Source organism: Microchirus variegatus (genome assembly GCF_963457635.1).
Source record: "Microchirus variegatus genome assembly, chromosome: 19".
NCBI classification, from domain to species: domain Eukaryota; kingdom Metazoa; phylum Chordata; class Actinopteri; order Pleuronectiformes; family Soleidae; genus Microchirus; species Microchirus variegatus.
In genome coordinates this window covers 23,478,738-23,493,860 of record NC_139820.1, presented here as the reverse complement: position 1 = coordinate 23,493,860, position 15,123 = coordinate 23,478,738, and positions in this window count along the sequence as shown.

The following is a 15,123-nucleotide window of genomic DNA, read 5'->3' as shown; positions in this document are numbered from 1 at the left end:
CCTTTGACCTTTGACACTAACGTCTCTTTTCCAGGTTCAGTTTGGAAAATAAAAAAAAATAAAAACAGCTGAGAATTTTCTACAATAACAAAAAAAGCAGTTTGTTTTATTTGTCTCCTCTGGGCCACCGTCCCTCACAATCACTTTATTCATGTTTGTGGATTTTCACTCATTTCTCTGAGTTTTTATATCATTTCATTTCTTCACTCTGGCTGTGAAGAGTGTAAACTTTGTGGTTGAGCTGTGATCACTTCCATCTGTGTGTGTGTGAGCAGCCTCATGTGTTTGTGATTAAAGGAAACAGAGTGAACGCTGCCCCCTGCACATAAACCCCAGCAATTACAGCAGTCAAGTGTTTTCTTAGCGGGTGATTCTGCGTAATGAGTTCAACAGTGCAAATCTGCCACAGGCCACGCCCACAGGCCACGCCCCCTCACACTTGTTAAGACTGCGACGGCTGAGAGAAGACGACATCGAGGCCTCCTCTTCCTCCTCTTCTTCTTCCTCCTCTTCTTCCTCAGATTCATTGACCTCCTCCCTGAAGAAGCTGCCGCTCACTCAGATAAATCCTGCTCTCTTAATTAAGATATTTCTCTCCTCCTCCTCCTCTTCCTCCTGCTCCTGCTCCTCTTCCTCCTCTTCCTCCTGCTCCTCCTCCTCTTCCTCCTCAGCTGAAAACTTCTTCTGCTGACATTAAATCGATGTGTTCTGGACGCAGAGGCTCAGGTATTGGATTGCAGGTGGGTCCAGGAGGAGCGGCCCTCCCTCCCTCCTCCTCCTCCTCCTCCCTTCACCTCCTCTTCCCCCCCCCTCCCGGGTGGCCCCCCCGGCCCCCTGTTTGGTATCTGTCGGCGAGTGTTAGTCTGTGCTGCAGCAGAGATGTGAAGTGTTTGGCTGGAGGATAAAAATGTCAGCACTAATAGGCTCCGCTGTGATTAGCAGAGATGGAGTTCACAAATCCTCGGAAGAAAAAGTGTTAGCAGCGATCTTTACAAGGTCTTAGGGTTTGTCCGCTCGCTCGCCCGGCTCCTCCTCCTCCCCCTCCCCCACCTCCTCCTCCTCCTCCTCGCTCTTGTTTTTCCTCGTCCTCTCAGGACGCCGTGCAGCAGCCGCCATAAATAAATAAACGTCCAAACTTTCCGTCAATTAGAAAATAAGAAAAATTGGACGCAGAGAATATTCATGATGCTGATGCTAAAGCTGCTGATGCTAAAGCTGCTGATGCTAAAGCTGCTGCTGCTGCTAAAGCTGCTGCTGATGCTAAAGCTGCTGATGCTAAAGCTGCTGCTGCTGCTGCTGCTGCTGCAGGTGTAAACCCACGCTTCACCTGCAGTCAGGCTTCACCTCAGAGCCTCAGAGAGGCTGAGAGCGGGCGATCAAGCGGGGCGTCCGAGCTCTGAGCTGCAAGCTAAAAACAGAGAGAGAGAGAGAGAGAGGCATCATTTATTCACAAACAGTTTAATCACCTGAGATTCTACAGATCTGTGAGGCTCAGGTGTTCACTGCACCTGACACACACACTCACACGCACACGCACTCACACTCACACTCACACTCACACTCACACACACACAGTGTAAAACAGAATAAGCATCAGCTCTTGTTCATGTTTTCAGTCAATAACTAGAAAAGCACTCAGAGAGCACAGACCCCCTCTGGTCCTGTTGTGGACATTTCCTTAAGATTTCATCCAAAAGTGTCTGTGACTGTTTGAGCTATGTTGCTAACATGCTAACAGACAGACTGTGCTGCCTGTGAGTGAGCGCCCCCTGCTGCTCAGGCTCATTCTCAGTGTGACACACACTCTGCCACACCAAAGACACCAGGAGCTGAGACAAGAGGACGACAGGAGACAAGAGACAGTCCTCTTGTCTCCTGTCCTCTTGTCCTCCTCTTGTCTCCTGTCCTCTTGTCCTCCTCTTGTCACCTGTCCTCTTGTCCTCCTCTTGTCTCCTGTCCTCTTGTCCTCCTCTTGTCTCCTGTCCTCTTGTCCTCTTGTCCTCATGTGAGATCAGTCATAGCAGAAGTGAACGATGTTCTTTATGAAGACGTTAACAACAGAAGGATCATAAAATCTTTATAGACACAGATCTGAGAGATGGACACAGATGTCCTCGTCCTCTGTCCAGGGACGAGCTGCAGGGTTAGGAACCACAGCACAACCATAGAGAAACCACAGGACAACCAAAGAGAAACCACAGGACAACCACAGACACTGAAGACAAATGAACAGTTTTATTCATCTCAGATTTAATGAGATTATTAATCTCAGTGATGTCATCAATGCAGATGTGATGATGTCATCAATGCAGATGTGATGATGTCATTAATGCAGATGTGATGATGTCATTAATGCAGATGTGATGATGTCATTAATGCAGATGTGATGATGTCTGTTTTATTGTTTAACACAAAAACATGAAGATTAAAAACACACTTTCTCTGTATATGGATTTATATATAACATTAACACAATTATATATATAAATAAAGACACAAAGATACATAAATACAAGTACACGTAGATATACATATATACAGACGCACACTCACACACACACACCCTCTCTCTCACACACACACGCAGTCTCTCTCTCACACACACACACACACACACAGTCTCTCACACACACACACAGTCTCACACACACACAGTCTCTCTAACACACACACAGTCTCACACACACAGTGTCTCACACACACACACAGTGTCTCACACACACACACAGTCTCAGGTGTATCAGTGAGCGGAGGCTGTGATTGGCTGAGTGTGTCGAGCAGAGCGTTGTCGTTGTGGTGACCTGAGCAGTGATCCATCCCATAATGACCTCAGTGGTCAGGACTCACTTTAATCTACTTCAAATGTCAACATTCAGTCAGAGGGGGCGGAGTTAGTGAAGCAAGAGGAACACACACACACACACACACACACACACACACACACACACAGTCTTACACACACACGTTAGTAATGTTTCTAACATCTGTGTGTGTGTGTGTGTGTGTGTAAGACTGTGTGTGTGTGTGTGTGTGTGTGTGTGCGGAGGACGGCGGCGGTGAGGCTGAACATGTTTACAGTTCAAATTTACAACTTCTTCTTCTTGTAATTATAGTTTGACACACACACACACACACCCCATCTCTCTCTCACACACACACACACACACACACACCCCGTCTCTCTCTCACACACAAACACAAACACACCCCCACCCCGTCTCTCTCTCACACACACACACACACTCCCGGCTGGGGCCACGCCCCCTCGTTCACTCGAGGTCATGATGTCATCAGTAAAGAGAAGCTTAGTCGTTAGCTAATGCTAATGCTGCTAATGCTAATGTGCATTAATGGAGACACTGGTCCCAGTTCAGTTCAGGCTGAGTTCCATTTCTCTCAGCTGTCAATCACTGACTTAAACAAACGGAATGTGACTGGACGCCACAGATGGTCGACGCCCCCCCCCCCCCCCTCCTCCCCCTCCAGCCCATAATAAGCAGCACAGCCAGTGTTTTATGACTGTATTAAAGTCTTCATACTCAGGGGGCGGAGCTTATCCAGCTCATGAGTCCAGAGGAGGAAGAGGGAGGAGTCACATTCATGAAGATTGTTATTGTTATGACTTAATAAAGTGATGCAGGAGGGGGCGGGGCCAGGCAGGAGGGGGCGGGGCCAGGCTCCTCCACTCTTCATTACAGGTGATAAGTGTCCACACAGGACCACAGACCAGGACCAGGACCAGGTCTTTATGAGACCACGAGGACTCAGTGTCAGCGTCAGCGCCCCCTCTGGAGACAGGACACACACACACACACACACACACACACACACACACACAGAGAGAGAGAGAACCAGCCAGAGCCAATTATACAAGAGAATAAAAGTCTGTGTGTGTGTGTGTGTGGCGACCGCCAGCACCGCGGCCACCATTTTTATTTTATGCTTTAAATTAACGACTGAGACACACACACACACACACACACACAAAAAGACTCTGCAGTCACCACATCCTTCAAAATAAAAGACTCTGCAGTCACCACCAACTTTCAAAATAAATGACTCTGCATTCACCACATCCTTCAAAATAAAAGACTGCATTCACCAGAAACCTTCAAAATAAAAGACTGCATTCACCACATCCTTCAAAATAAAAGACTCTGCATTCACCACATCCTTCAAAATAAAAGACTGCATTCACCAGAAACCTTCAAAATAAAAGACTGCAGTCACCAGAAACCTTCAAAATAAGACTGCATTCACCACATCCTTCAAAATAAAAGACACTGCAGTCACCACATACTTTCAAAATAAATGACTCTGCATTCACCACATCCTTCAAAATAAAAGACACTGTCCTCTCTGTCTTCACTGTCCTCTCTGTCCTCACTGTCCTCTCTGTCTTCACTGTCCTCTCTGTCTTCACTGTCTTCACTGTCTTCACTGTCCTCTCTGTCCTCTCTGTCTTCACTGTCTTCACTGTCCTCTCTGTCCTCTCTGTCTTCACTGTCCTCTCTGTCTTCACTGTCCTCACTGTCCTCTCTGTCCTCACTGTCCTCTCTGTCCTCACTGTCCTCACTGTCCTCTCTGTCCTCACTGTCCTCTCTGTCCTCACTGTCCTCTCTGTCCTCACCACCCACCGTGGTGTCTGAGACTCATGGCGGTGAATGTCCTCCCGTCTTCAGGACGTGATGTGCGGTGGACGTCAGGGTCACGTCGAGGTCACAGAGGTCGACTCTGACTGATGTGGTTTGTTTCTCCGCAGACGAGATGATGCAATGAATTCTGGGAAATGTGACAGTTTTTACCTCATGAGACAAATCTGGAGACGTTTATTCTGAGGTCACGAGTGAACCACTGAGCAGAGGTCAAACTGTGTCCAACTCTATGTCTCCAAGAGTTTACAGAGACCAGAACCAAGACTAGAACCAAGACTAGATCTACAACCAAGACCAGAACTAATATCCCAACCAGTCTAAAACCAAGACCAGATCCAAGACCAGAACTACAAACAAGACCACAACTAACATCCCAACCAGTCCAAAACCAAGACTAGACCTAGATAGATAGATACTTAATTCATCTCACAGAGAAATTCAAAATTCACTAACACACCAAAGAGTTCAAAAGCCAAGACCAGAACTCAGGTCCAAAACCAAGAATAAAACAAATTCAAAACTGAAAACAGATTCAACAACCAGGATAAAACCAGGACCAGAACCAGAACCAGTCCAAAAACTCTTCCAAACCTAGACCAAAGCCAAGATTACAACCATTTCAGAACCAAGTCTACATTTAGTCTAGACCAGGACCAGGACCAGGACATAAGTGTATCAGAACACAGTGAGTGTGTGTGTGGCTCTGGCTTCACTCTGACAGGAAAGCTGGAATCACATTTATCATTGTGAGAGAAGAGAAGTGATCCAGGTCTATGTCTGCACCACTCAGCCTCAGGACCATGATACGTCTCCATCATCATCATCATCATCATCATCCTCCTCCTCCTCCTCCTGCTCCTGCTCCTGCTCCTCCTCCTGCTCCTCTCCTCTTCCTCTTCCTCCTCCTCCTCCTCCTCACCATCGCTTACAGGGAGAATCACAGCCATGTTGAGAGCTGGAAACATCATCCTCATCCCAGAGGACACATGTATTTTAGGTCAACTCCATGTTCTGCCATCTGTTCTGTTCTTCAACTCCAGAGACGTTCACAGGAAACATGGGGGGGGGGGGGGGGGGCTGTACATATGTAACCAGAGCTTACGTTAAAAAACACAGCAAATAAAATCTACATCACAGTGTCAAAGTGAAGTTTGTAAACCACTCACTCTCCCACACCAAAGTCACTCACTTCAGCTTTTAAAATATTTACTTTAGACTTAACTCAGTGACACAAAGTGACCACACGAGGCAGCAGAGGACCAGCAGCTCCTGTGAGCTAAAATCACTGGTTTTCTCTATGGACTTTGGTGTGGGAGAGTGAGGGACTTTGGTGTGGGAGAGTGAGGGACTTTGGTGTGAGAGAGTGAGTGACTTTGGTGTGGGAGAGTGAGTGACTTTGGTGTGGGAGAGTGAGCGACTTTGGTGTGGGAGAGTGAGTGACTTTGGTGTGGGAGAGTGAGCGACTTTGGTGTGGGAGAGTGAGTGACTTTGGTGTGGGAGAGTGAGTGGTTTACAAAGAGACACAAATGTCTTTATTTGATTGATTTTAAAACCAGATCACACACGAAGCTCCTGCTGAGGTCTGAACAAAGTGGACCAGGGTTCAGCAGAGGTGAGGGGTCCAGGTCCAGGTCCAGGTCCAGGTCCAGGTCCAGGTCCAGGTCTGAGCTGACAGGGTAAATATTTGTGGTCTCCAGGGTTCAGCAGCTCAGTTCACATTCACTCTGCTTTAGTTTCCTCTCAGGAGGAGAAACTTGGCTGTGGCCTTGATGTCTTCTCCAGATGTTCACCTCACTCCTCCTCGACTGCATTGTGAGTTTCTGAAACAGCACAATTAACATCTATAAATCATGTCCCGAATACTTCCTGCTGCACCACAGGGGGATTCTGGGAACAGCCCAATAACTCATTACAAATTGGAAGCTTAAAGCAGCACAAAGATGAATTATATCATGTAAAAAAGAGAGAAAAGAGTTTCCCACTGCGACAGAGAAGAGACCACACTCACTCGTTCATCTGAGACGACACTCAGTCGTTCATCTGAGACGACGCTCACTCGTTCATCTGAGACGACGCTCACTCGTTCGCCTGAGACGACGCTCACTCGTTCATCTGAGACGACACTCAGTCGTTCATCTGAGACGACGCTCACTCGTTCATCTGAGACGACACTCAGTCGTTCATCTGAGACGACACTCAGTCGTTCATCTGAGACGACGCTCACTCGTTCATCTGAGACGACGCTCACTCGTTCGCCTGAGACGACGCTCACTCGTTCATCTGAGACGACACTCACTCGTTCGCCTGAGACGACACTCACTCGTTCGTCTGAGACGACGCTCACTCGTTCGCCTGAGACGACGCTCACTCGTTCATCTGAGACGACACTCACTCGTTCGCCTGAGACGACACTCACTCGTTCGCCTGAGACGACACTCACTCGTTCGTCTGAGACGACACTCACTCGTTCATCTGAGACCACACTCACTCGTTCATCTGAGACGACGCTCAGTCGTTCATCTGAGACGACGCTCACTCGTTCATCCGAGACGACGCTCACTCGTTCGCCTGAGACGACGCTCACTCGTTCATCTGAGACGACGCTCACTCGTTCGTCCGAGAGACGACGCTCACTCGTTCGTCCGAGACGACGCTCACTCGTTCGTCTCAGACGACGCTCACTCGTTCGCCTGACACGACGCTCACTCGTTAATCTGAAACGACGCTCGTTCGTCCGTTTGAGACGACGCTCATTCGTTCGCCTGAAACTACGCTCACTCCTTCATCTGAGACGACGCTCACTCGTTCATCTGAGACGACACTCACTCGTTCACCTGAGACGATGATCACTAGTTCGCCTGAGACGACGATCACTCGTTTGCCTTGGAGATATTGCTAAGCTAACTATGCTGTTGGAGCTAATGCTAAGCTAAATACGTTCTTGGACATAATGCTGAGCTAAATAAACTCTTGGAGGCTAATGCTAAGCTAACTACTGTCGAGTCAGTCAAGTGCAGAAAATGAACAACAAATCTTACTTCCTGTTGCCAGCAGGTGGCGTAATGACTGTCATTCTTCATGGTCGAGCTGCTGCTGTAACTCAGAGTGAGAGGGTGAGAGAGTGAGAGGGTGAGAGAGAGAGTGAGAGAGTTAACAATCACACCTTTATATGTTTACAGAGAAAAACAGAAAGTGAGGAAAATAATAATAAAATGAAGACGAGCGTCGCGGGAAAAGGAAGTGATGAATTAATAAAGATCGGAAAAAATCGATTCTACCTCCGTCATCTCCAAGGTTCTCTCTCTCTGGGATTGTTCTGTCTGTCAGTTCATCAGCTGCTGCAAAACTCAACAAACAAACAAACAAACAAACAAAGCATGTTAATGTAAGTTAAAGTCTTTTTCTTCTATTTAAAATTAAACAAATATTCAAATAAAAATAAAATAAATAACAGTCTTCATTACAGACTTTTTTGGAACCTTTACAGGAAGTAAATATTACAATAAATAAACCTTCATTTTATTGTTAAGTGTTGATTGTGTGGTTCAGTCCAGTTCAGTCCAGTTCAGTCCGGTTCGCACCTGGAGCTAATGCTAAGCTACATACTATTCTGTGGCTAACGCAGAGGTAACGACTTTCAGAGCTAATGCTAAGCTAAACGTTCTGCTGTGGCTAAAGCTAACTATGTTAGCAGTCAAATGCTACATTGTCAGCTAGCTTGTGAGCTGCTGAAGCTGCTGCTGCTTCAGTGTGGCCTTCACTGTCTCATTATCATTTACAGCCATCACTCACATCAGAGTCTGCTCTTGTTTCCCCTCTGAGGCAAATTAGACTGAGAGTGAACTCAGTGTGTTAGCCACGAGCTAACAACTCTGTCAGAGGAGAGAGGAGAGAGGAGAGAGAGGAGGAGAGAGGAGAGAGGAGGAGAGAGGAGAGAGAGGAGAGAGAGAAGAGAGGAGAGAGAGGAGAGAGGAGAGAGAGGAGAGAGGAGAGAGAGGAGAGAGAGAAGAGAGGAGAGAGAGGAGAGAGAGGAGAGGGGAGAGAGGAGGAGAGGGGAGAGAGAAGAGAGGAGAGAGGAGAGAGAGAAGAGAGGAGAGAGGAGGAGAGGGGAGAGAGAAGAGAGGAGAGAGAGGAGAGAGAGGAGAGAGGAGGAGAGAGAGAGGAGAGAGAGAAGAGAGGAGAGAGGAGGAGAGGGGAGAGAGAGAGAGAGAGAGAGAGAGAGAGAGAGAGAGAGGAGGAGAGAGAGAGAGGAGAGAGAGAGAGGAGAGAGGAGGAGAGAGGAGAGAGAGGAGAGAGAGAAGAGAGGAGAGAGGAGAGAGGAGGAGAGGGGAGAGAGAAGAGAGGAGAGAGGAGGAGAGGGGAGAGAGAAGAGAGGAGAGAGAGGAGAGAGGAGGAGAGGGGGGAGAGAGAGAGAGGAGAGAGAGAGAGGAGAGAGGAGGAGAGAGGAGAGAGAGGAGAGAGAGAAGAGAGGAGAGAGGAGGAGAGGGGAGAGAGAGAGAGGAGAGAGAGAGAGAGAGAGAGAGAGAGGAGAGAGAGGAGAGAGAGAGAGGAGAGAGGAGGAGAGAAGAGGAGGAGAGAGAGAGAGAGAGAGAGAGAGAGAGAGAGAGAGAGGAGGAGAGAGAGAGGAGGAGAGAGAGGAGGAGAGAGAGGAGTCCACTAAATCTACAGCTCTACATAATCGACCTCACAAACACACACACACACTGACCTTTGACCTCTGGTGAATCAATTTTTTTTTAAAGAAATAACAGATTTAATCACTTTATAAAAGTCAGAAAATCTGTCACATGATCACGTCTGTATCTAAACCACTCACTCTCACACACCAAAGTCCTCTGCTGCCTCGTGTGGTCACTCTGTGTCACTGCTGCCTCGTGTGGTCACTCTGTGTCACTGCTGCCTGGTGTGGTCACTGTGTCACTGCTGCCTCGTGTGGTCACTCTGTGTCACTGAGCTCAATCAAACACTGAAGAGACAAAGCTCAGTGATGGAGGCAGCAGTGACACAGAGTGACCACACGAGGTGGCAGTGACGCAGAGTGACCACACGAGGCAGCAGTGACACAGAGTGACCACACGAGGCAGCAGTGACACAGAGTGACCACACGAGGCAGCAGTGACACAGAGTGACCACAGGAGGCAGCAGTGACACAGAGTGACCACACGAGGTGGCAGTGACGCAGAGTGACCACACGAGGCAGCAGTGACACAGAGTGACCACACGAGGCAGCAGTGACACAGAGTGACCACACGAGGCAGCAGTGACACAGAGTGACCACACGAGGCAGCAGTGACGCAGAGTGACCACACGAGGCAGCAGTGACACAGAGTGACCACACGAGGCAGCAGTGACACAGAGTGACCACACGAGGCGGCAGTGACGCAGAGTGACCACACGAGGCAGCAGTGACACAGAGTGACCACACGAGGCAGCAGTGACACAGAGTGACCACACGAGGCGGCAGTGACGCAGAGTGACCACACGAGGCAGCAGTGACACAGAGTGACCACACGAGGCAGCAGAGACACAGAGTGACCACACGAGGCAGCAGAGACACAGAGTGACCACACGAGGCGGCAGTGACGCAGAGTGACCACATGAGGCAGCAGTGACACAGAGTGACCACACGAGGCAGCAGAGACACAGAGTGACCACACGAGGCGGCAGTGACGCAGAGTGACCACACGAGGCAGCAGAGACACAGAGTGACCACACGAGGCAGCAGAGACACAGAGTGACCACACGAGGCAGCAGTGACACAGAGGACTTTGGTGGTTTATATCCTTTCTTACAGAGTATAACTGATGTCAGTCTAAGTCAATGCTATTAAAATGATATGGTAATGATATGATAATGATATGGTAATGATGTGTGCGTCACATGATCACAGTCAGTCATGTGACCTCTCTGTTCTAAAGTGATTCTCACTCATCAGGTCATTAACGACAACACTGATCCTCTTAAACACACACTGTAGTCGTAATGTTAGAGTGCTACACACACACACACACACGGACGTCTCCTCTCTCTAATCACTCTGACGCTTTGATTAGCCGCGGCTAACACACACACACACATTCTTGTACTTGCTGCATACTGAGGACTGGGTTGCTGGCAAAGTAGGGTCCATTTCCACTTTATAAATCAACATAATTACAAATATCTACAAAGAACTACTGGTTGCAGTAGCATAAAATGTCTGATGGTGGAGCCCCAGAGCAAAAAGGGCTGGAATTTTTTTTTCGATTTTTAATTTTTGGTCCAAAATTTTACAAAAACATCATACATCAACAAAAATGTTTAGTTCAAAATTTGACAAAAACGTCATACTATACTATGTTGTCCAAATGTGAAAAAAAAAATTGACCCAAAAAAAATAAAAAAAATTGACCCAAAATTTGACCCAAATTTTTTTTACCAAAATTTGAAAAAACAATTTTTACCAAAATTTGAAAAAACAATTTTTACCAAAATTTGAAAAAACAATTTTTACCAAAATTTGAAAAAACAATTTTTACCAAAATTTGAAAAAACAATTTTTACCAAAATTTGAAAAAACAATTTTTACCAAAATTTAAAAAACAATTTTTACCAAAATTTGAAAAAACAATTTTTACCAAAATTTGAAAAAAAATATTTGACCCAAAATTTGAAAAAAATATTTGACCCAAAATTTGAAAAAAATATTTGACCCAAAATTTTTGGCCACAAATTTGACAAAAACGTCCTGTCGTCCAAAATTAGATTTTTTTTTTTTTTTGACAAATTGAGTATAGCATGTTATAACAACCTAAGGAAGTGATTTCAATGAAAACAGAGTGAGGACCGGACAAAATGTCCTCACTCCGTAAAAATGACCTCATTTTATTGGTTAACATCCCTCACTGGTCCTCAGCATGCCACAAGTACAACAACACACACATACACACAAACACAGTAATGGGTGGCATTTTCCGTAGGCTGTCGGGCGGTGGATCTATATTTTCCTGCTCGTCTCAGTCATTTATCAGCAGCAGAATCTGCGTCTAAAGTCACGTGACATTAGCAGCCAGCGACGAGAACAGAGTCCTCTGAATAAATCATGTGTCCATTAAAGAGGAGGAGCGTTGACCTCTGACCTCTGACCTCACGGCGCTCCTTTACAAAGCAAAGTGGACGAAGACGAGAGGAGACGGCGTTAAAGAGGGAAATTAGGACTGTACAGTGACTGCTAACACACACACACACACACACAGAATTGGTCAGTTCATGGAGATGCTGCAGTGAAGCTGCAGGCCTCCAGGGGGCGCAGTGAGCTGATGGAAGCAGAAGAACTAAGTTTCCTGAGTGAGAAAAACAAACAAACAGCAGAGTTCAGGTGTGTGTGTGTGTGTGTCTGCTGGGGTTTAAGTTAGAGATGTGGGTTCAACCCCCCCCCCCCCCTGCGCCCCGGTCTCGACCCCGAGACGGCCAATCAGCTGCAGGCCAGCGGTCAAACTCTGAGAGTGAATTATGTATGAACTGAGTCAATGTTTACACTGTGTGTGTGTGAGTGTGAGTGTGTGAGAGTGTGGGGGTGTGCGTGTGAGTGTGTGTGTGTAATAATTTTCCCTCCAAAATGCTTACAGTTGAAGTAAAGAGTGTTTTATTGTGAAAGGCTGTGATCAGTGAGGTCAAAGGTCAACATGTCAACAGTCACATGAACAATAAAGTTTTGAATAAAAAAATCACAGTGGAAACATTTTGACTTTTTTTGGTTCGTTGAAGAAATTTAAGAACTTTCTCCACGACGTCTTCACCTCGATACGTCTGTGAGCAACGTGAGGACACACCAGGACCTCCTCCTCTTTCACCTCCTCATTCTCCTCATTCACCTCCTCTTTCTTCTCCTCTTTCACCTCCTCTTTCTCCTCCTCATTCACCTCCACTTTCTTCTCCTCGTTCACCTCCTCTTTCACCTCCTCTTTCTTCTCCTCATTCACCTCATTCTCCTCCTCGTTCTCCTTCTCCTCCACAGATGGACTGTTGAGACTGTGTTGGACATCTTTGTTGGTCTTGTCCTTGTCCTCTTGACACTTGTGTCCTCCTGAGCTATGGTTGTCCTCCCTGTCCTCCTGCTCCTCCCTGTCCTCCTCCTCCTCCTCCTGCCCCTCCCTGTCCTCCTCCTCCTGCCCCTCCCTGTCCTCCTCCTGCTCCTCATGCTCCTCCTTGTCCTCAGCTCTCTCCTTCATGTGCTGGATCTTCACTCTGAGTGCGATCTTCTTCTTGATCTCAGTCTGCAGACGTTGATGAGCTTGGTTCTTCTTGTCTTCCATGTCCGTCCACACGTCCTTCAGGCGTCTGTAGTTCTCGTCCACGCTCATGTACTTGTTCTTCATCAGCTGCAGTTCCTCGCTGAACCACTGGTGGTGCTGTTGCATGTCCTGGTCACACCTGAGCAGCGTCTTCTTCAGGACGTGGACTTCTCTCCTCAGCTGCTTCTCGCTCTCTTTGGCTCTGAAATGTTCTTCATAGAGAAGAAAGGTGAGTTCTTCAGTTCTTCTCTCTAACACCTGAGCTAACTCAACACAGCTGTCACACTGTTCATCCTCTGACATCATCATCTTCTTCTTCTCCTTCACAGATCCATGTCCTACAGACGTCATCTGACTCCTCCTCCTTCTCCTAACCCTAATAACAATAATAATAAGAATCTGCAGCAGGTGAAAACAAACTGACCTGTTTAAAACCACATTACTGCCACCTGGTGGACTGGAGGACAGACGAGGACAGTGAGCGGAGACGATAACAAAGTAACAGCTCAGGAGATCATTAGTGTGTTTATATCAAAGGACAAACAAAGGCTTTGATGTCATTGAAGTCACAAACAACAACAACATTCATGGATTCATCATTCACACGTTCATCTTTAAACAGAAGAAACATCTGACTGTTCTGAAACGTTTCAATAAAGTTTATTGAAACGTTTCAATGAACTTTATTTAAGATCATCCTCAGGGCGATGAGAGGGTGAAACTCATAGATCTGTTTAACAGGTGACTCACTGAGGACACTAGTGAGGACACCAGTGAGGAGGACACCAGTGAGGACACTAGTGAGGACACTAGTAAGGAGACTAGTAAGGACCACACCAGTAAGGACACTAGTGAGGAGACCAGTGAGGACACTAGTGAGGAGACCAGTGAGGACACTAGTGAGAAGACTAGTAAGGACCACACCAGTAAGGACACTAGTGAGGAGACCAGTAAGGACACTAGTGAGGAGACCAGTGAGGACACTAGTGTGGAGATCTGTGTGTGTGTGTGTGGTCCAGTGTGTTTATGTTAATCACCCCTCTCTGTCCATCACACAGACAGAAGCAGGTCTCCACCCCCCGACTGTGTGACACATCACGTCACCGCTCGTCCACCGCTGTCACACACTCACACATCAACACTTATTCTACAACCACCAAGACTCACTCACCTTCATCTGAGGACGTCTGAGGACATCTGAGGACATTTGAGGACATCTGAGGACACCTGAAGACGTCTGAGAACGTCTGAGAACGTCTGAGAACATCTGAAGACATCTGAGGACGTCTGAGGACATCTGAGGACGTCTGAGAACATCTGAGGACATCTGAGGACTTCTGAGGACATCTGAGGACATCTGAAGACACCTGAAGACATCTGAAGACTTCTGAGGACGTCTGAGGACATCTGAGGACATCTGAGGACATCTGAGGACATCTTAGGACATCTGAGGACACCTGAAGACATCTGAGGACTTCTGAGGACATCTGAAGACATCTGAAGAAGTCTGAGGACGTCTGAGAACATCTGAGGAGGTCATAGCTCCGCCTCGGTTAGAGGATGATGTCATAGCTCCGCCTCGGTAAGAGGATGATGTCATAGCTCCGCCTCGGTAAGAGGATGATGTCATAGCTCCGCCTCTCCCTCTCGTTTACATGTGAAATGGTTACTTATTCAAACAAACAAAAACAAAGTGTGCAAACAGCGCCACACGCAGGCCACACGCGTGTACTGCAGTCTGTGGCCGGTTGTCAGCAGCAGGGGGCGCTCACACGTCCACGAGCTTCAACCATCGTCCTCATATGGAGACAAAATGGAGACGACGATGACATCATCATTTATAAAAACACACAAACACTAACTGAGCAGCCCCCCCCCCTCCCTCACCTCCCCCCCAGGACTCATAGGCGTTGTCGGAGCCCAGCGCTCTCTCTCTCTTACCCCTCCCTCCCTCCTCACCTCCTCCCCCCTCCCTCCCCTGACACCGTGCTTCACCAGGTGTTGTCTGCAACAGGCAATTAGTAGAATAGGTGTAGCTGTCAATCAGGCGCAGAGAAGATTAGCTGCTTGGCTGTAATTAGCGGGTTAGAGGCTTCTTGGCCCAGAGGATAAAGGCTTTGCCAATAATGGACTCTGGGGTATTAATTACTGAAGGTCGAAGCTGGTGAAAAGGCCGGGATCTTAGCAGCAGAACA